Genomic DNA, 22,516 nt, shown 5'->3' with positions numbered 1-22,516 from the left:
CCTTGCTTCCAACATATTATATACTAGCATTGGTGCCCAGCTTGCACCATATTATATACTAGCATGGGTTCAAGGCTTGCAATATATTATATACTAGCATGGGTGCCAGGCTTGCAACATATTATATACTAGCATGGGTGCAAGGCTTGCAATATATTATATACTAGCATGGGTTCCTGGCTTGCAACATATTATATACTAGCATGGGTGCCTGGCTTGCAACATATTATATACTAGCATGGGTGCAAGGCTTGCAATATATTATATACTAGCATGGGTGCCTGGATTTCAACATATTATATACTAGCATGGGTGCAAGGCTTGCAATATATTATATACTAGCATGGGTTCCTGGCTTGCAACATATTATATACTAGCATGGGTGCCTGGATTGCAAAATATTATATACTAGCATGGGTGCAAGGCTTGCAACATATTATATACTAGCATGGGTGCCTGGATTGCAACATATTATATACTAGCATGGGTGCAAGGCTGTCAACATATTATATACTAGCATGGGTTCCTGGCTTGCAACATATTATATACTAGCATGGGTGCAAGGCTTGCAATATATTATATACTAGCATGGGTGCCAGGCTTGCAACATATTATATACTAGCATGGATGCCTGGATTGCAACATATTATATACTAGCATGGGTTCCTGGCTTGCAACATATTATATACTAGCATGAGTTCCTAGCTTGCAACATATTATATACTAGCATGGGTGCAAGGCTTGCAATATATTATATACTAGCATGGGTGCCAGGCTTGCAACATATTATATACTAGCATGGGTGCCTGGATTGCAACATATTATATACTAGCATGGGTGCAAGGCTTGCAACATATTATATACTAGCATGGGTTCCTGGCTTGCAATATATTATATACTAGCATGGGTTCCTGGCTTGCAACATATTATATACTAGCATGGGTGCCTGGCTTGCAACATATTATATACTAGCAATGGTTCCTGGCTTGCAATATATTATATACTAGCATGGGTGCCTGGATTGCAACATATTATATACTAGCATGGGTGCAAGGCTTGCAACATATTATATACTAGCATGGGTTCCTGGCTTGCAACATATTATATACTAGCATGGGTGCAAGGCTTGCAATATATTATATACTAGCATGGGTGCCAGGCTTGCAACATATTATATACTAGCATGGGTGCCTGGATTGCAACATATTATATACTAGCATGGGTGCAAGGCTTGCAACATATTATATACTAGCATGGGTTCCTGGCTTGCAACATATTATATACTAGCATGGGTGCAAGGCTTGCAATATATTATATACTAGCATGGGTGCCAGGCTTGCAACATATTATATACTAGCATGGGTGCCTGGATTGCAACATATTATATACTAGCATGGGTGCCAGGCTTGCAACATATTATATACTAGCATGGGTGCCTGGCTTGCAATATATTATATACTAGCATATGTGCCTGGCTTGCAACATATTATATACTAATATGGGTGCCTGGCTTGCAACATATTATATACTAGCATGGGTGCCTGGCTTGCAATATATTATATACTAGCATGGGTGCCTGGCTTGCAACATATTATATACTAGCATGGGTGCCTGGCTTGCAATATATTATATACTAGCATGGGTTCCTGGCTTGCAACATATTATATACTAGCATGGGTGCCTGGCTTGCAACATATTATATACTAGCATGGGTGCCTGGCTTGCAACATATTATATACTAGCATGGGTGCCTGGATTGCAACATATTATATACTAGCATGGGTGCCAGGCTTGCAACATATTATATACTAGCATGGGTGCAAGGCTTGCAATATATTATATACTAGCATGGGTGCCTGGATTGCAACATATTATATACTAGCATTGGTTCCTGGATTGCAACATATTATATACTAGCATGGGTGCAAGGCTTGCAACATATTATATACTAGCATGGGTTCCTGGCTTGCAACATATTATATACTAGCATGGGTGCAAGGCTTGCAACATATTATATACTAGCATGGGTGCCTGGATTGCAACATATTATATACTAGCATGGGTGCAAGGCTTGCAACATATTATATACTAGCATGGGTTCCTGGCTTGCAATATATTATATACTAGCATGGGTTCCTGGCTTGCAACATATTATATACTAGCATGGGTGCCTGGCTTGCAACATATTATATACTAGCATGGGTTCCTGGCTTGCAATATATTATATACTAGCATGGGTGCCTGGATTGCAACATATTGTATACTAGCATGGGTGCAAGGCTTGCAACATATTATATACTAGCATGGGTTCCTGGCTTGCAACATATTATATACTAGCATGGGTGCAAGGCTTGCAATATATTATATACTAGCATGGGTGCCAGGCTTGCAACATATTATATACTAGCATGGGTGCCTGGATTGCAACATATTATATACTAGCATGGGTGCAAGGCTTGCAACATATTATATACTAGCATGGGTTCCTGGCTTGCAACATATTATATACTAGCATGGGTGCAAGGCTTGCAATATATTATATACTAGCATGGGTGCCAGGCTTGCAACATATTATATACTAGCATGGGTGCCTGGATTGCAACATATTATATACTAGCATGGGTGCCAGGCTTGCAACATATTATATACTAGCATGGGTGCCTTGCTTGCAATATATTATATACTAGCATGGGTGCCTGGCTTGCAACATATTATATACTAGCATGGGTGCCTGGCTTGCAACATATTATATACTAGCATGGGTGCCTGGTTTGCAATATATTATATACTAGCATGGGTGCCTGGCTTGCAACATATTATATACTAGCATGGGTGCCTGGCTTGCTATATATTATATACTAGCATGGGTTCCTGGCTTGCAACATATTATATACTAGCATGGGTGCCTGGCTTGCAATATATTATATACTAGCATGGGTGCCTGGCTTGCAACATATTATATACTTGCATGGGTGCCTGGATTGCAACATATTATATACTAGCATGGGTGCCAGGCTTGCAACATATTATATACTAGCATGGGTGCAAGGCTTGCAATATATTATATACTAGCATGGGTGCCAGGCTTGCAACATATTATATACTAGCATGGGTGCCTGGATTGCAACATATTATATACTAGCATGGGTGCCAGGCTTGCAACATATTATATACTAGCATGGGTGCCTGGCTTGCAATATATTATATACTAGCATATGTGCCTGGCTTGCAACATATTATATACTAGCATGGGTGCCTGGCTTGCAACATATTATATACTAGCATGGGTGCCTGGCTTGCAATATATTATATACTAGCTTGGGTTCCTGGCTTGCAACATATTATATACTAGCATGGGTGCCTGGCTTGCAATATATTATATACTAGCATGGGTTCCTGGCTTGCAACATATTATATACTAGCATGGGTGCCTGGCTTGCAATATATTATATACTAGCATGGGTGTCTGGCTTGCAACATATTATATACTAGCATGGGTGCCTGGATTGCAACATATTATATACTAGCATTGGTGCCTGGATTGCAACATATTATATACTAGCATGGGTGCAAGGCTTGCAACATATTATATACTAGCATGGGTGCCTGGATTGCAACATATTATATACTAGCATGGGTGCAAGGCTTGCAACATATTATATACTAGCATGGGTGCCTGGATTGCAACATATTATATACTAGCATGGGTGCAAGGCTTGCAACATATTATATACTAGCATGGGTTCCTGGCTTGCAATATATTATATACTAGCATGGGTTCCTGGCTTGCAACATATTATATACTAGCATGGGTGCCTGGCTTGCAACATATTATATACTAGCATGGGTTCCTGGCTTGCAACATATTATATACTTGCATGGGTGCCTGGATTGCAACATATTATATACTAGCATGGGTGCCAGGCTTGCAACATATTATATACTAGCATGGGTGCAAGGCTTGCAATATATTATATACTAGCATGGGTGCCAGGCTTGCAACATATTATATACTAGCATGGGTGCCTGGATTGCAACATATTATATACTAGCATGGGTGCCAGGCTTGCAACATATTATATACTAGCATGGGTGCCTGGCTTGCAATATATTATATACTAGCATATGTGCCTGGCTTGCAACATATTATATACTAGCATGGGTGCCTGGCTTGCAACATATTATATACTAGCATGGGTGCCTGGCTTGCAATATATTATATACTAGCTTGGGTTCCTGGCTTGCAACATATTATATACTAGCATGGGTGCCTGGCTTGCAATATATTATATACTAGCATGGGTTCCTGGCTTGCAACATATTATATACTAGCATGGGTGCCTGGCTTGCAATATATTATATACTAGCATGGGTGCCTGGCTTGCAACATATTATATACTAGCATGGGTGCCTGGATTGCAACATATTATATACTAGCATTGGTGCCTGGATTGCAACATATTATATACTAGCATGGGTGCAAGGCTTGCAACATATTATATACTAGCATGGGTGCCTGGATTGCAACATATTATATACTAGCATGGGTGCAAGGCTTGCAACATATTATATACTAGCATGGGTGCCTGGATTGCAACATATTATATACTAGCATGGGTGCAAGGCTTGCAACATATTATATACTAGCATGGGTTCCTGGCTTGCAATATATTATATACTAGCATGGGTTCCTGGCTTGCAACATATTATATACAAGCATGGGTGCCTGGCTTGCAACATATTATATACTAGCATGGGTTCCTGGCTTGCAATATATTATATACTAGCATGGGTGCCTGGATTGCAACATATTATATACTAGCATGGGTGCAAGGCTTGCAACATATTATATACTAGCATGGGTTCCTGGCTTGCAACATATTATATACTAGCATGGGTGCAAGGCTTGCAATATATTATATACTAGCATGGGTGCCAGGCTTGCAACATATTATATACTAGCATGGGTGCCTGGATTGCAACATATTATATACTAGCATGGGTGCCAGGCTTGCAACATATTATATACTAGCATGGGTGCCTGGCTTGCAATATATTATATACTAGCATGGGTGCAAGGCTTGCAACATATTATATACTAGCATGGGTTCCTGGCTTGCAACATATTATATACTAGCATGGGTGCCTGGCTTGCAACATATTATATACTAGCATGGGTGCCTGGATTGCAACATATTATATACTAGCATGGGTGCCAGGCTTGCAACATATTATATACTAGCATGGGTGCAAGGCTTGCAATATATTATATACTAGCATGGGTGCCAGGCTTGCAACATATTATATACTAGCATGGGTGCCTGGATTGCAACATATTATATACTAGCATGGGTGCCAGGCTTGCAACATATTATATACTAGCATGGGTGCCTGGCTTGCAATATATTATATACTAGCATATGTGCCTGGCTTGCAACATATTATATACTAGCATGGGTGCCTGGCTTGCAACATATTATATACTAGCATGGGTTCCTGGCTTGCAATATATTATATACTAGCATGGGTGCCTGGATTGCAACATATTATATACTAGCATGGGTGCAAGGCTTGCAACATATTATATACTAGCATGGGTTCCTGGCTTGCAACATATTATATACTAGCATGGGTGCCTGGCTTGCAATATATTATATACTAGCATGGGTGCCTGGCTTGCACCATATTATATACAAGCATGGGTGCCTGGATTGCAACATATTATATACTAGCATGGGTGCCAGGCTTGCAACATATTATATACTAGCATGGGTGCAAGGCTTGCAATATATTATATACTAGCATGGGTGCCTGGATTGCAACATATTATATACTAGCATTGGTGCCTGGATTGCAACATATTATATACTAGCATGGGTGCAAGGCTTGCAACATATTATATACTAGCATGGGTTCCTGGCTTGCAACATATTATATACTAGCATGGGTGCCAGGCTTGCAACATATTATATACTAGCATGGGTGCCTGGATTGCAACATATTATATACTAGCATGGGTGCAAGGCTTGCAACATATTATATACTAGCATGGGTTCCTGGCTTGCAATATATTATATACTAGCATGGGTTCCTGGCTTGCAACATATTATATACTAGCATTGGTGCCTGGCTTGCAACATATTATATACTAGCATGGGTTCCTGGCTTGCAATATATTATATACTAGCATGGGTGCCTGGATTGCAACATATTATATACTAGCATGGGTGCAAGGCTTGCAACATATTATATACTAGCATGGGTTCCTGGCTTGCAACATATTATATACTAGCATGGGTGCAAGGCTTGCAATATATTATATACTAGCATGGGTGCCAGGCTTGCAACATATTATATACTAGCATGGGTGCCTGGATTGCAACATATTATATACTAGCATGGGTGCAAGGCTTGCAACATATTATATACTAGCATGGGTTCCTGGCTTGCAACATATTATATACTAGCATGGGTGCAAGGCTTGCAATATATTATATACTAGCATGGGTGCCAGGCTTGCAACATATTATATACTAGCATGGGTGCCTGGATTGCAACATATTATATACTAGCATGGGTGCCAGGCTTGCAACATATTATATACTAGCATGGGTGCCTGGCTTGCAATATATTATATACTAGCATGGGTGCCTGGCTTGCAACATATTATATACTAGCATGGGTGCCTGGCTTGCAACATATTATATACTAGCATGGGTGCCTGGTTTGCAATATATTATATACTAGCATGGGTGCCTGGCTTGCAACATATTATATACTAGCATGGGTGCCTGGCTTGCAATATATTATATACTAGCATGGGTTCCTGGCTTGCAACATATTATATACTAGCATGGGTGCCTGGCTTGCAATATATTATATACTAGCATGGGTGCCTGGCTTGCAACATATTATATACTAGCATGGGTGCCTGGATTGCAACATATTATATACTAGCATGGGTGCCAGGCTTGCAACATATTATATACTAGCATGGGTGCAAGGCTTGCAATATATTATATACTAGCATGGGTGCCTGGATTGCAACATATTGTATACTAGCATGGGTGCCTGGATTGCAACATATTATATACTAGCATGGGTGCAAGGCTTGCAACATATTATATACTAGCATGGGTTCCTGGCTTGCAACATATTAAAACCAACACAAAGTCAAGTATCTGCAGAATGTCTTCTTGGTTCCTCCTCTTCTCTTTTCTCTCTCCCAACAATCGAACACAGCATATAATAACAAAACTCTAAAGCACGTCTGACAGCACTGACTTCTGCCAACAGTCTGCTCCTCCTCTTAACAACACAGGCTTTTTATATCGCAAAATCGTTCACCTCTATTTGCATATTCTTCTAACTCACGTGATCACTACTCTATAAATAAGAGTCTTGACCATTTCTTTTCTTTCTTTTTATTTATTTTTGGTGACCGACCCGCACGTGGTCTATCCAGGTAAGTCACGCATTTCTCCACACTCCCCCCTGATCTCATGATCACAAACAGGACATGCGGGCAATCGTCGTTGGCGGGTACTCCTTCGAAGAAGCACTTCCTCATTGCTGTTTTCTTCATTACCACCATCATTGCTACCAGTCTGTTCCATTATCCCGTCTCGTGGTTCCATAGGCGGTGTCTCACAATCAGGGCAGGGGGGCAGTATCCGTCTTTGTCGGGTACTTCTCCGAAGAATCGGAGGCGTCATCTCCTCGGTATGCTCCATCATCCCTTCTCGCGGGGTTTCGTAATCACGGGGGGTGGGCAGTATTCGTCTCTGTCGAGTATTTCGATGAGGCATTACTTCCTTGTGTCCATCGCTCTCCTCACTATTGTCATCAGTATGTCCCATCATTCCCTCATCTGGTTCTGTTGGTGGTGTTTCTATGCTCACCTGAAGGGGCAGTAAGTGATCAGGGTCATCTCTGAACGGTGTGTGATCCTCCTCATCGTCCTCAGAATCAGAAGAGGTATAACAAGGGCGGATATCTTTTACGTGACGTGGTATGCCAACAATCAACATGGTCTGAGAACTTATGATTTCGTCTATTTTTCCCCGGAAAAATTTCGTAGTGCACCCAGCATTTGGGGGTTTTATCCAAACAAGGTCTCCCACCTGATATGGTGTATTGACAACACTCACCACTGATGGTATGGCATCAACTCCTTTCACACGCTGTTCATATTGGTAAATCCCATTGGCTGGTGCAGTTGCTGGTGTTGCATTGTCCTTGGGTGTTATATTATACCAGTGCACAGCTTCTGGAATAGAGCACTGCGTCCTGGCTGCAATTCTTTTGATGGTGCGGTGACACCGTTCTGCTATACCATTACCCTCGGGATAATATGCACACCGATAATGCATTTTAATCCCCCATTCGTGCACGAATTTCTGAAATTCTTGACATCGAAATGTGGCGGCATTATCAGTCAGAATTTCAATCGGGGCACCACGTTCAAAAAAGACGGCTCTCAACTGTTGTATAATGCTGGCTGCATCCTGTCGTGTCAACAGGCGCCATATTGTGAAACGCGTCGGGCCACAATCCGTCATGGTCAAAAAATGTTTGCCCCCATAATGTGTTATGTCCATCCCTACTCGCTGCCAGTTGCCCTCCACCTCGAGCTTCCCTTTTTGCCATTGGGATGGTGCCGGATCAATTCTCTGACACTCTTCACACGAACGTATGGCTGCTTTCACTGATGCTTTTGTAGTTGCAGGGCATACTCTTCGGACAAAATATGCAGTCCTCTGAATTCCAGGATGTCCAATCTGCTGGTGTATCATACGGATCTGGTCAGGTGTTAATTGATCCGTTACAGTCGCGCATGTTTGTTGTTGAAGATCGGATCCCTGCCTCATTGCATCGATCCACCTCTTTGGTACTCGAGTCAAGCTATCAGCCAAATTCTGCATCGACGAGACTAACGTAATGTCTACCTGCAAGCTGTATTCGTCAACTAGACGCTTAATTATTGCTAGTCTCCTTCGTACTAGCATTTCACTTGCAGCTCTAGTCTTAACTCGAGCCTTTCCAGTCAAGGTGTCGGTTAACCAATGGTAAACACACAATGAGTCAGTGTGGAGATGCACAACATTAGTCTGCCATTGCAATGCGAGATTAAGACCTTTTAATGTGGCATCAAGTTCTGCCAAATTTATATGTTGGGCATCATTTTTCGGACGAAGCCAGCATGCATCTTCCACAACGACACCTAGTTGCTCCAACACGACACCTGTAGCCAACGAACTTGCGTCAACCCATGCATTTAGTTCGTTTCCAGACACTTGCCACTCACCCCGGGCAGGGTCATTCCTATGCACTTTGGACAACATTTCAGCCATCATTTGTTGGAGAGAATCATCATCCGCAACATCGTCCCATCCTTTTGTTACTGTAGTCACTCGTCTTTTCACCACTCCTGTTGCCGATCGGAGCCATCCACAGACAGGTAGATGTCCTACCAATTTACCACAGATAGAAAACACAGTACATCTTGTTAATACATTGGGTAACTTTGGAAGTGGGCTCCCTCGTTTCCATCGCAACGTATTGCCCTCCTCCCAGACCTCGAGGCCTAGCACGGGCACTCCATCCTTTAGGCGCTTAGGGTCTTTGCTTATTAACCCAAACGCTTTCAGTTTTATTCGAACTGCATCCGCAGACATTATGTCCTCATTAACATAGATGTCATCTATGTAGGCTGAAGCAGCTTTTGCTGTGGTCTCATCCTGCATCAAAACAGTTTTAATAATGGTTGTCATAATCAAGGGTGCTACGTTTAGGCCAAAACCCAAACGTGTCAAACAATATAGTTTTCCCTTGAGTAGTACTGTCTGAAACGGCCATAATGACTCATGGACACGTATCTGCAGGTAGGCCCTCTTTAGATCCAGAAGTGCTACATTGCTCCCTTTTTGACGCCACTCTCTCAGTTTAGCAGCGCACACATCTGCGTTTCCGGTAAACGCATCAACATGCCGATTCAACTCTCGGTAATCCATTACGGGACGAATTTTTTCTTTGGTAGGTTGTTCAACAGCCATGAGCGGAATTAATCCCTTGGGTGGTCCCAGACGTTCCTGTGGGTATGGTATTAACCAACCGTTGTCAATCCACATCTGAAGTTCTTCTTCATATGCGGCCCTATTCTTGGTAGAAACTGCATACTCTGGAATCGTGTTGCACAGCCGATCTGGTTCCTGGCCCATGGCCCATTTCCACTTTGCAGTCCACACCCTTTCGTTGTCATCAAATGTAGCACAGAAGTCCTTTTCTTCAATCGACATGGCTGCACAGACGTCTTTCCCTTCTCCAAGCCTGATACCTCTAGCTGCTGTGATTGTAACGCCTCCTAGTGCTTGTATTGCATCAATTCCAAGCAACATGTCGTAGCCAAGGGGTTTCTCCTGCATCACCAGAACGTCAACTTTAGCTGTGTCACCCTTCTCAGTGCAGATTGTGACTGTCCCTTCACCACAACATACCCGTGATAAGCCATTGATGGTCATAACGCCGACTGGGTTCCTCCGCCACACCGGACAGCAATGGGCACTAACTATAGACCGGGAACACCCCGTGTCTATAAGTGCTGAACACTGCACATCATCAAGTTTAACGCTAATGACAGGCAATCCTGTGTTTATTGGTTGGCAGGGGGCAAGGGTAGCGATAGTACCTTGCCCCCAACTTCGTTTCCCGAACAGTTGCGAGATATGTGCCCAAACTTATTGCAGCGATAGCATTGCACTGGTCTCTTTGATTGTGGATATACACCTCTCCTATCACTCCGGCACTCTTTAGCAAAATGATTGGCCTCCCCACATTTATAGCACACTGGGGTGGCATGCTTATTACTATCTGGAAGAGAGTCCACATTGCCTCCATGTCGAAAACGAGCTGCTGCTGCTGCAATTGGTTCCTGTTCCTTACAGATGTTTCGAGCTCGGGCCAATAACTCATCAGTTGACAATTCATCGATTCTTGATGATGCCCGCAACAGTTTACTGACCTCCTCAGGTAGGCCTACCAAAAAAGCACAGCTTAATATTTTATCGTTGACCCCACCAAACGGTACAGATAATTTTCGCAGGTCGGCTAGGTACACGTCGACTGTTTCCTTGGGTTGAAGTGTCCGGCTCGTGAACTGTTGCCACGCAACAAATGGATCTGTACCAAACGCTGTATACAGGCTCTGCTTGATTTCATCCCAGTCTGGTTCATCCCCGAGTTGTTGGTAGACTGCATAGGCCCCTCCGGTTAGCCTCAAAGGGATAACTGTGGCTGGTTCTTTAATTTTGCACAGTTTACAGATTTTCTCTGCCTTTTCAATCCATTCAACGACAGCCGGTCCAGTGGTAGATCCGTCGAACTCGGGTATTAAGCGAATGTCGAATCTGTCCATTGATAGTAACCGCACACCAAGCGCCGAACTAGCTTAAAACCAACACAAAGTCAAGTATCTGCAGAATGTCTTCTTGGTTCCTCCTCTTCTCTTTTCTCTCTCCCAACAATCGAACACAGCATATAATAACAAAACTCTAAAGCACGTCTGACAGCACTGACTTCTGCCAACAGTCTGCTCCTCCTCTTAACAACACAGGCTTTTTATATCGCAAAATCGTTCACCTCTATTTGCATATTCTTCTAACTCACGTGATCACTACTCTATAAATAAGAGTCTTGACCATTTCTTTTCTTTCTTTTTATTTATTTTTGGTGACCGACCCGCACGTGGTCTATCCAGGTAAGTCACGCATTTCTCCACACATATTATATACTAGCATGGGTGCCTGGCTTGCAACATACCATATACTAGCATGGGTGCAAGGCTTGCAAAATATTATATACTAGAACAGGTGCCTGGCTTGCAACATATTATATACTAGCAGGGGTGACAGGCTTGCAACATATTATATACTAGCATGGGTGCAAGGCTTGCAAAATATTATATACTAGAACAGGTGCCTGGATTGCAACATATTATATACTAGCATGGGTGCAAGGCTTGCAACATATTATATACTAGCATGGGTTCCTGGCTTGCAACATATTATATACTAGCATGGGTGCCTGGCTTGCAACATACCATATACTAGCATGGGTGCAAGGCTTGCAAAATATTATATACTAGAACAGGTGCCTGGCTTGCAACATATTATATACTAGCATGGGTGCCAGGCTTGCAACATATTATATACTAGCATGGGTGCAAGGCTTGCAATATATTATATACTAGCATGGGTTCCTGGCTTGCAACATATTATATACTAGCATAGGTGCCTGGATTGCAACATATTATATACTAGCATGGGTGCCTGGATTGCAAAATATTATATACTAGCATGGGTGCAAGGCTTGCAACATATTATATACTAGCATGGGTTCCTGGCTTGCAACATATTATATACTAGCATGGGTGCAAGGCTTGCAATATATTATATACTAGCATGTGTGCCTGGCTTGCAACATATTATATACTAGCATGGGTGCCAGGCTTGCAACATATTATATACTAGCATGGGTGCAAGGCTTGCAACATATTATATACTAGCATGGGTTCCTGGCTTGCAACATATTATATACTAGCATGGGTGCCAGGCTTGCAACATATTATATACTAGCATGGGTGCCAGGCTTGCAACATATTATATACTAGCATGGGTGCAAGGCTTGCAATATATTATATACTAGCATGGGTTCCTGGCTTGCAACATATTATATACTAGCATGGGTGCTTGGATTGCAACATATTATATACTAGCATGGGTGCAAGGCTTGCAACATATTATATACTAGCATGGGTTCCTGGCTTGCAACATATTATATACTAGCATGGGTGCCTGGCTTGCAACATACCATATACTAGCATGGGTGCAAGGCTTGCAAAATATTATATACTAGAACAGGTGCCTGGCTTGCAACATATTATATACTAGCATGGGTGCCAGGCTTGCAACATATTATATACTAGCATGGGTGCAAGGCTTGCAATATATAATATACTAGCATGGGTGCCTGGCTTGCAACATATTATATACTAGCATGGGTGCCTGGATTGCAACATATTATATACTAGCATGGGTGCCTGGATTGCAACATATTATATACTAGCATGGGTGCAAGGCTTGCAACATATTATATACTAGCATGGGTTCCTGGCTTGCAACATATTATATACTAGCATGGGTGCCTGGCTTGCAACATACCATATACTAGCATGGGTGCAAGGCTTGCAAAATATTATATACTAGAACAGGTGCCTGGCTTGCAACATATTATATACTAGCATGGGTGCCAGGCTTGCAACATATTATATACTAGCATGGGTGCCAGGCTTGCAACATATTATATACTAGCATGGGTGCAAGGCTTGCAATATATTATATACTAGCATGGGTTCCTGGCTTGCAACATATTATATACTAGCATGGGTGCCTGGATTGCAACATATTATATACTAGCATGGGTGCCTGGATTGCAACATATTATATACTAGCATGGGTGCAAGGCTTGCAACATATTATATACTAGCATGGGTTCCTGGCTTGCAACATATTATATACTAGCATGGGTGCAAGGCTTGCAATATATTATATACTAGCATGGGTGCCTGGCTTGCAACATATTATATACTAGCATGGGTTCAAGGCTTGCAATATATTATATACTAGCATGGGTGCCTGGATTGCAACATATTATATACTAGCATGGGTGCCAGGCTTGCAACATATTATATACTAGCATGGGTGCCTGGCTTCCAACATATTATATACTAGCATTGGTGCCCAGCTTGCACCATATTATATACTAGCATGGGTTCAAGGCTTGCAATATATTATATACTAGCATGGGTGCCAGGCTTGCAACATATTATATACTAGCATGGGTGCAAGGCTTGCAATATATTATATACTAGCATGGGTTCCTGGCTTGCAACATATTATATACTAGCATGGGTGCCAGGCTTGCAACATATTATATACTAGCATGGGTGCAAGGCTTGCAATATATTATATACTAGCATGGGTGCCTGGATTGCAACATATTATATACTAGCATGGGTGCAAGGCTTGCAATATATTATATACTAGCATGGGTTCCTGGCTTGCAACATATTATATACTAGCATGGGTGCAAGGCTTGCAAAATATTATATACTAGCATGGGTGCAAGGCTTGCAACATATTATATACTAGCATGGGTGCCAGGCTTGCAACATATTATATACTAGCATGGGTTCCAGGCTTGCAACATATTATATACTAGCATGGGTGCAAGGCTTGCAATATATTATATACTAGCATGGGTGCCTGGCTTGCAACATATTATATACTAGCATGGGTGCCTGGATTGCAACATATTATATACTAGCATGGGTGCCTGGATTGCAACATATTATATACTAGCATGGGTGCAAGGCTTGCAACATATTATATACTAGCATGTGTTCCTGGCTTGCAACATATTATATACTAGCATGGGTGCCTGGCTTGCAACATACCATATACTAGCATGGGTGCAAGGCTTGCAAAATATTATATACTAGAACAGGTGCCTGGCTTGCAACATATTATATACTAGCATGGGTGCCAGGCTTGCAACATATTATATACTAGCATGGGTGCCAGGCTTGCAACATATTATATACTAGCATGGGTGCAAGGCTTGCAATATATTATATACTAGCATGGGTTCCTGGCTTGCAACATATTATATACTAGCATGGGTGCCTGGATTGCAACATATTATATACTAGCATGGGTGCCTGGCTTGCAACATATTATATACTAGCATGGGTGCAAGGCTTGCAACATATTATATACTAGCATGGGTTCCTGGCTTGCAACATATTATATACTAGCATGGGTGCCTGGCTTGCAACATACCATATACTAGCATGGGTGCAAGGCTTGCAAAATATTATATACTAGAACAGGTGCCTGGCTTGCAACATATTATATACTAGCATGGGTGCCAGGCTTGCAACATATTATATACTAGCATGGGTGCCAGGCTTGCAACATATTATATACTAGCATGGGTGCAAGGCTTGCAATATATTATATACTAGCATGGGTTCCTGGCTTGCAACATATTATATACTAGCATGGGTGCTTGGATTGCAACATATTATATACTAGCATGGGTGCCTGGATTGCAACATATTATATACTAGCATGGGTGCAAGGCTTGCAACATATTATATACTAGCATGGGTTCCTGGCTTGCAACATATTATATACTAGCATGGGTGCAAGGCTTGCAATATATTATATACTAGCATGGGTGCCTGGATTGCAACATATTATATACTAGCATGGGTGCCAGGCTTGCAACATATTATATACTAGCATGGGTTCAAGGCTTGCAATATATTATATACTAGCATGGGTGCCAGGCTTGCAACATATTATATACTAGCATGGGTGCAAGGCTTGCAATATATTATATACTAGCATGGGTTCCTGGCTTGCAACATATTATATACTAGCATGGGTGCCAGGCTTGCAACATATTATATACTAGCATGGGTGCAAGGCTTGCAATATATTATATACTAGCATGGGTGCCTGGATTGCAACATATTATATACTAGCATGGGTGCAAGGCTTGCAATATATTATATACTAGCATGGGTTCCTGGCTTGCAACATATTATATACTAGCATGGGTGCCTGGATTGCAAAATATTATATACTAGCATGGGTGCAAGGCTTGCAACATATTATATACTAGCATGGGTGCCAGGCTTGCAACATATTATATACTAGCATGGGTGCCAGGCTTGCAACATATTATATACTAGCATGGGTGCAAGGCTTGCAATATATTATATACTAGCATGGGTTCCTGGCTTGCAACATATTATATACTAGCATGGGTGCCTGGATTGCAACATATTATATACTAGCATGGGTGCCTGGCTTGCAACATATTATATACTAGCATGGGTGCCAGGCTTGCAACATATTATATACTAGCATGGGTGCAAGGCTTGCAATATATTATATACTAGCATGGGTGCCTGGATTGCAACATATTATATACTAGCATGGGTGCAAGGCTTGCAATATATTATATACTAGCATGGGTTCCTGGCTTGCAACATATTATATACTAGCATGGGTGCAAGGCTTGCAAAATATTATATACTAGCATGGGTGCAAGGCTTGCAACATATTATATACTAGCATGGGTGCCAGGCTTGCAACATATTATATACTAGCATGGGTTCCAGGCTTGCAACATATTATATACTAGCATGGGTGCAAGGCTTGCAATATATTATATACTAGCATGGGTGCCTGGCTTGCAACATATTATATACTAGCATGGGTGCCTGGATTGCAACATATTATATACTAGCATGGGTGCCTGGATTGCAACATATTATATACTAGCATGGGTGCAAGGCTTGCAACATATTATATACTAGCATGTGTTCCTGGCTTGCAACATATTATATACTAGCATGGGTGCCTGGCTTGCAACATACCATATACTAGCATGGGTGCAAGGCTTGCAAAATATTATATACTAGAACAGGTGCCTGGCTTGCAACATATTATATACTAGCATGGGTGCCAGGCTTGCAACATATTATATACTAGCATGGGTGCCAGGCTTGCAACATATTATATACTAGCATGGGTGCAAGGCTTGCAATATATTATATACTAGCATGGGTTCCTGGCTTGCAACATATTATATACTAGCATGGGTGCCTGGATTGCAACATATTATATACTAGCATGGGTGCCTGGCTTGCAACATATTATATACTAGCATGGGTGCAAGGCTTGCAACATATTATATACTAGCATGGGTTCCTGGCTTGCAACATATTATATACTAGCATGGGTGCCTGGCTTGCAACATACCATATACTAGCATGGGTGCAAGGCTTGCAAAATATTATATACTAGAACAGGTGCCTGGCTTGCAACATATTATATACTAGCATGGGTGCCAGGCTTGCAACATATTATATACTAGCATGGGTGCCAGGCTTGCAACATATTATATACTAGCATGGGTGCAAGGCTTGCAATATATTATATACTAGCATGGGTTCCTGGCTTGCAACATATTATATACTAGCATGGGTGCTTGGATTGCAACATATTATATACTAGCATGGGTGCCTGGATTGCAACATATTATATACTAGCATGGGTGCAAGGCTTGCAACATATTATATACTAGCATGGGTTCCTGGCTTGCAACATATTATATACTAGCATGGGTGCAAGGCTTGCAATATATTATATACTAGCATGGGTGCCTGGATTGCAACATATTATATACTAGCATGGGTGCCAGGCTTGCAACATATTATATACTAGCATGGGTTCAAGGCTTGCAATATATTATATACTAGCATGGGTGCCAGGCTTGCAACATATTATATACTAGCATGGGTGCAAGGCTTGCAATATATTATATACTAGCATGGGTTCCTGGCTTGCAACATATTATATACTAGCATGGGTGCCAGGCTTGCAACATATTATATACTAGCATGGGTGCAAGGCTTGCAATATATTATATACTAGCATGGGTGCCTGGATTGCAACATATTATATACTAGCATGGGTGCAAGGCTTGCAATATATTATATACTAGCATGGGTTCCTGGCTTGCAACATATTATATACTAGCATTGGTGCCTGGATTGCAAAATATTATATACTAGCATGGGTGCAAGGCTTGCAACATATTATATACTAGCATGGGTGCCAGGCTTGCAACATATTATATACTAGCATGGGTGCCAGGCTTGCAACATATTATATACTAGCATGGGTGCAAGGCTTGCAATATATTATATACTAGCATGGGTTCCTGGCTTGCAACATATTATATACTAGCATGGGTGCCTGGATTGCAACATATTATATACTAGCATGGGTGCCTGGCTTGCAACATATTATATACTAGCATGGGTGCCAGGCTTGCAACATATTATATACTAGCATGGGTGCAAGGCTTGCAATATATTATATACTAGCATGGGTGCCTGGATTGCAACATATTATATACTAGCATGGGTGCAAGGCTTGCAATATATTATATACTAGCATGGGTTCCTGGCTTGCAACATATTATATACTAGCATGGGTGCAAGGCTTGCAAAATATTATATACTAGCATGGGTGCAAGGCTTGCAACATATTATATACTAGCATGGGTGCCAGGCTTGCAACATATTATATACTAGCATGGGTTCCAGGCTTGCAACATATTATATACTAGCATGGGTGCAAGGCTTGCAATATATTATATACTAGCATGGGTGCCTGGCTTGCAACATATTATATACTAGCATGGGTGCCTGGATTGCAACATATTATATACTAGCATGGGTGCCTGGATTGCAACATATTATATACTAGCATGGGTGCAAGGCTTGCAACATATTATATACTAGCATGTGTTCCTGGCTTGCAACATATTATATACTAGCATGGGTGCCTGGCTTGCAACATACCATATACTAGCATGGGTGCAAGGCTTGCAAAATATTATATACTAGAACAGGTGCCTGGCTTGCAACATATTATATACTAGCATGGGTGCCAGGCTTGCAACATATTATATACTAGCATGGGTGCCAGGCTTGCAACATATTATATACTAGCATGGGTGCAAGGCTTGCAATATATTATATACTAGCATGGGTTCCTGGCTTGCAACATATTATATACTAGCATGGGTGCCTGGATTGCAACATATTATATACTAGCATGGGTGCCTGGCTTGCAACATATTATATACTAGCATGGGTGCAAGGCTTGCAACATATTATATACTAGCATGGGTTCCTGGCTTGCAACATATTATATACTAGCATGGGTGCCTGGCTTGCAACATACCATATACTAGCATGGGTGCAAGGCTTGCAAAATATTATATACTAGAACAGGTGCCTGGCTTGCAACATATTATATACTAGCATGGGTGCCAGGCTTGCAACATATTATATACTAGCATGGGTGCCAGGCTTGCAACATATTATATACTAGCATGGGTGCAAGGCTTGCAATATATTATATACTAGCATGGGTTCCTGGCTTGCAACATATTATATACTAGCATGGGTGCTTGGATTGCAACATATTATATACTAGCATGGGTGCCTGGATTGCAACATATTATATACTAGCATGGGTGCAAGGCTTGCAACATATTATATACTAGCATGGGTTCCTGGCTTGCAACATATTATATACTAGCATGGGTGCAAGGCTTGCAATATATTATATACTAGCATGGGTGCCTGGATTGCAACATATTATATACTAGCATGGGTGCCAGGCTTGCAACATATTATATACTAGCATGGGTTCAAGGCTTGCAATATATTATATACTAGCATGGGTGCCAGGCTTGCAACATATTATATACTAGCATGGGTGCAAGGCTTGCAATATATTATATACTAGCATGGGTTCCTGGCTTGCAACATATTATATACTAGCATGGGTGCCAGGCTTGCAATATATTATATACTAGCATGGGTGCAAGGCTTGCAATATATTATATACTAGCATGGGTGCCTGGATTGCAACATATTATATACTAGCATGGGTGCAAGGCTTGCAATATATTATATACTAGCATGGGTTCCTGGCTTGCAACATATTATATACTAGCATGGGTGCCTGGATTGCAAAATATTATATACTAGCATGGGTGCAAGGCTTGCAACATATTATATACTAGCATGGGTGCCAGGCTTGCAACATATTATATACTAGCATGGGTGCCAGGCTTGCAACATATTATATACTAGCATGGGTGCAAGGCTTGCAATATATTATATACTAGCATGGGTTCCTGGCTTGCAACATATTATATACTAGCATGGGTGCCTGGATTGCAACATATTATATACTAGCATGGGTGCCTGGCTTGCAACATATTATATACTAGCATGGGTGCAAAGCTTGCAACATATTATATACTAGCATGGGTTCCTGGCTTGCAACATATTATATACTAGCATGGGTGCCTGGCTTGCAACATACCATATACTAGCATGGGTGCAAGGCTTGCAAAATATTATATACTAGAACAGGTGCCTGGCTTGCAACATATTATATACTAGCATGGGTGCCAGGCTTGCAACATATTATATACTAGCATGGGTGCCAGGCTTGCAACATATTATATACTAGCATGGGTGCAAGGCTTGCAATATATTATATACTAGCATGGGTTCCTGGCTTGCAACATATTATATACTAGCATGGGTGCCTGGCTTGCAATATATTATATACTAGCATGGGTGCCTGGATTGCAACATATTATATACTAGCATGGGTGCAAGGCTTGCAACATATTATATACTAGCATGGGTTCCTGGCTTGCAACATATTATATACTAGCATGGGTGCAAGGCTTGCAATATATTATATACTCGCATGGGTGCCTGGCTTGCAACATATTATATACTAGCATGGGTTCAAGGCTTGCAATATATTATATACTAGCATGGGTGCCTGGATTGCAACATATTATATACTAGCATGGGTGCCAGGCTTGCAACATATTATATACTAGCATGGGTGCCTGGCTTCCAACATATTATATACTAGCATTGGTGCCCAGCTTGCACCATATTATATACTAGCATGGGTTCAAGGCTTGCAATATATTATATACTAGCATGGGTGCCAGGCTTGCAACATATTATATACTAGCATGGGTGCAAGGCTTGCAATATATTATATACTAGCATGGGTTCCTGGCTTGCAACATATTATATACTAGCATGGGTGCCAGGCTTGCAACATATTATATACTAGCATGGGTGCAAGGCTTGCAATATATTATATACTAGCATGGGTGCCTGGATTGCAACATATTATATACTAGCATGGGTGCAAGGCTTGCAATATATTATATACTAGCATGGGTTCCTGGCTTGCAACATATTATATACTAGCATGGGTGCCTGGATTGCAAAATATTATATACTAGCATGGGTGCAAGGCTTGCAACATATTATATACTAGCATGGGTGCCTGGATTGCAACATATTATATACTAGCATGGGTGCAAGGCTTGCAACATATTATATACTAGCATGGGTTCCTGGCTTGCAACATATTATATACTAGCATGGGTGCAAGGCTTGCAATATATTATATACTAGCATGGGTGCCAGGCTTGCAACATATTATATACTAGCATGGGTTCCTGGATTGCAACATATTATATACTAGCATGGGTTCCTGGCTTGCAACATATTATATACTAGCATGGGTTCCTAGCTTGCAACATATTATATACTAGCATGGGTGCAAGGCTTGCAATATATTATATACTAGCATGGGTGCCAGGCTTGCAACATATTATATACTAGCATGGGTGCCTTGATTGCAACATATTATATACTAGCATGGGTGCAAGACTTGCAACATATTATATACTAGCATGGGTTCCTGGCTTGCAATATATTATATACTAGCATGGGTTCCTGGCTTGCAACATATTATATACTAGCATGGGTGCCTGGCTTGCAACATATTATATACTAGCATGGGTTCCTGGCTTGCAATATATTATATACTAGCATGGGTGCCTGGATTGCAACATATTATATACTAGCATGGGTGCAAGGCTGGCAACATATTATATACTAGCATGGGTTCCTGGCTTGCAACATATTATATACTAGCATGGGTGCCTGGATTGCAAAATATTATATACTAGCATGGGTGCAAGGCTTGCAACATATTATATACTAGCATGGGTGCCTGGATTGCAACATATTATATACTAGCATGGGTGCAAGGCTTGCAACATATTATATACTAGCATGGGTTCCTGGCTTGCAACATATTATATACTAGCATGGGTGCAAGGCTTGCAATATATTATATACTAGCATGGGTGCCAGGCTTGCAACATATTATATACTAGCATGGGTTCCTGGATTGCAACATATTATATACTAGCATGGGTGCAAGGCTTGCAACATATTATATACTAGCATGGGTTCCTAGCTTGCAACATATTATATACTAGCATGGGTGCAAGGCTTGCAATATATTATATACTAGCATGGGTGCCAGGCTTGCAACATATTATATACTAGCATGGGTGCCTTGATTGCAACATATTATATACTAGCATGGGTGCAAGACTTGCAACATATTATATACTAGCATGGGTTCCTGGCTTGCAATATATTATATACTAGCATGGGTTCCTGGTTTGCAACATATTATATACTAGCATGGGTGCCTGGCTTGCAACATATTATATACTAGCATGGGTTCCTGGCTTGCAATATATTATATACTAGCATGGGTGCCTGGATTGCAACATATTATATACTAGCATGGGTGCAAGGCTGGCAACATATTATATACTAGCATGGGTTCCTGGCTTGCAACATATTATATACTAGCATGGGTGCAAGGCTTGCAATATATTATATACTAGCATGGGTGCCAGGCTTGCAACATATTATATACTAGCATGGGTGCCTGGA

The sequence above is a fragment of the Euprymna scolopes genome, chromosome 14, assembly GCF_053919585.1.
Source record: "Euprymna scolopes isolate OS-2025 chromosome 14, ASM5391958v1, whole genome shotgun sequence".
Taxonomy (NCBI): Eukaryota; Metazoa; Mollusca; class Cephalopoda; order Sepiida; family Sepiolidae; genus Euprymna; species Euprymna scolopes.
This window is presented reverse-complemented; position numbering follows the sequence as displayed.